Source organism: Salvelinus sp. IW2-2015, unplaced genomic scaffold, assembly GCF_002910315.2.
Source record: "Salvelinus sp. IW2-2015 unplaced genomic scaffold, ASM291031v2 Un_scaffold83, whole genome shotgun sequence".
NCBI lineage: Eukaryota > Metazoa > Chordata > Actinopteri > Salmoniformes > Salmonidae > Salvelinus > Salvelinus sp. IW2-2015.
The window spans coordinates 5187325-5189932 of record NW_019942514.1 but is presented as its reverse complement, the minus strand read 5'-3'; positions in this window follow the sequence as shown (position 1 = coordinate 5189932).

The following is a 2608-nucleotide window of genomic DNA, read 5'->3' as shown; positions in this document are numbered from 1 at the left end:
GCCCAGTCATAAACACTCCACCACAAAGACCTGGACAGCGTACGTCTGGACCACACAGAGTCAATCATCAGTCAGCCCGCCGTGCATAAGCTAGACGCCACGGTGAGACAAGATGGCACCTGGCTTGGCACAAACCAGCCTAACATACTGTAAACCAGCCAATGGTCCAGCGCTGTACAGAGAGTGGTTGTTTTTAAAAAATGTACTCCTGTTTCAGTGTAGCCAAAAAGCCTCGATGAGCCGTGATACACTACATGGCCAAAAGTATGTGGACACACCTTCAAATTAGTGGATTCAGCTGTTTCAGCCACACCCGTTGCTGATCGGTGTGGAAGAACTTGACTGGCCTGCACAGAGCCCTGACCTCAACACCATCAAACAGCTTTGGGATGAATTGGAACGCAGACTGAGAGCCAGGCCTAATCGCCCAACATCAGTGCCCGATCTCACTAAAGCTCTTGTGGCTGGATGGAAGCAAGTCCCTGCAGCAATGTTCCAACGTCTAGTGGAAAGCCTGCCCAGGAGAGTGGAGGCTGTTATACTGTAGCAGCAACGGGGGGATCAACTCCCTATTAATGCCCATGATTTTGGAACGAGATGTTCAACGAGCAAGTGTCCACATACTTTGTGTGCATATTTATTGTTTGTCCAATTCCAGTTAGAGACTCACATCTGTCAAAATGATGGTGTACCCCCTGACAACTACCCGCTCCCTTTGTGAAAGCGACCAGGTGCTCACCGCAGGCGACCGGGATGAGATAAGAGACCGACTCGTTTTGATGACATCACTCTCTCTAGAACTGGCCTGTTATGGCAAATGAGTGGTGTTACTGGAGTTAAAAGCTACCCTCTGCGTCAGCTCAACACAAGCACTTGTCTGTTTAAGCTCACGCAGACACACTGTTACAGTCTGTGTCTGTTTAACATGAGTGGACAACAGACATACAGCAGATAGGCAGATGGACCTGCATGGGGCTGCAATTCCAGTTGTTTTGTTTTGGTAGCAGCGCATCAACAGGATAACCGGTAACCATCACAGAGGGCCGCTGTCTGTGTGCTGCTTGGTTGTGTCAAAGAACCCTGTTGAGGAGTCCTCCTCTGGAATTCAGACACCCCTACCACACTTTTGTGGCTAAATAGCTTAGGATATCTTGGGAGATGTCAGCTCAGATCAGAAAGCATTGAGAAAATGCAACATTATGAGGGCTTTGCTGTAGCCCACACCAAAGACTGCAACCCATGATAGTGTTGCAATCCCTTGACTTTTGAGGTCTCATCTTTTTGCCCCAGCTACAAATGCATGGCTTGTTTGTCTTGTCGATAGCAGCTCCTTTGAAAAATATGCTACAGTATTATTGACGATCAATACAGTTCTGTCTTCAGCATAAGTAAAGTTGTATTGTTTTTTTATTGTATTGTATTGACAGTGACTTTACCATTCTCCCAGTTTCCCTAGGGGCACGTGTTGTGGCGATACAGTAGGCCAGGCCTACAGTAAGAGCTTTGACTCCTGGCCGACCGGGGCATGTTAGAGCTCACCTCCATGCTGCTCAGGCTTTATGACTGTGAGAGGTTTAGCCCAGTACAGCGTCTGTGTGCTAGTATCACAGACCCAGACACCCGCACGCACGCGCACACGCGCGCACACGCACACACACACACACACACACACACACACACACACACACACACACACACACACACACACACACACACACACACACACACACACACACACACACACGAACAAACAGACATAGAAAACAGAGAGAGAGAGACTGAGCTGCAAGCTATAAGGAGCAGGGCAGATGGGACAGGGATCAAGGCCCTACATCCGTCCGTCTCTCTGTCTCTTTTTCTGTCTCTTCCTCCCTCTGTCGTTCTCAGTTCAATCACAGCAGTGCATTACACCAGATGACATCCAGTCTGCCAGTTTGGCTGTTAGTTGTTGTGTGCGTGGTTGTCTTTACATCACCTAATCTTGCAGTGATTGTGTGTGTGTGTGTGTGTGTGTGAATGTGTATAGGTGTGTGTGTAGAGTCTGGATCCAGTTACATGAAATACATGAGCTTTCCAAGAAGGCCAGTTCAGGAAAAAATACATACAAAAAAATGACACAGTGATTGTTTGATGGCACACAGTCAACTAAGTGGCTTGCAAATCTCTTAAGGGCTTATAGCGAGAGAATAATAAATGATCGAGGCTTTAGCAGTTCACAAAGTTGTTTTTGTCTCTTTCTTTTTTCTCAAACTCAGCAGAAAGATGGTCAGCGGTGTCATTACTGTTAATCAAAAGCCTCTTTGGCATTATCTAGTTCCCCTTTTGGCTCCAAAAGTTGGAACAGATGTTGGGAACGAGGACAAAATGGATTTTCCCCCACTGAGAGGCAGCTTTTCCTGCCATCGCTAATGGAGGCTCCTTGAAATGCTAATATACACTGTTAATGTGGCCGGGGTCCTTGCATAGTGATGGTGGGAAAGGACTCTGATCCCCGACCAGCGCCTTTGTCATCGAACCCCCCAAAAATATGCTTTTCTGGGGGGGGCATCTGAGGGTCCAGTGGGGCGGTGTCGGGACTGGGGTGAGGCAGTTGGAAAAAGAGAGGGAG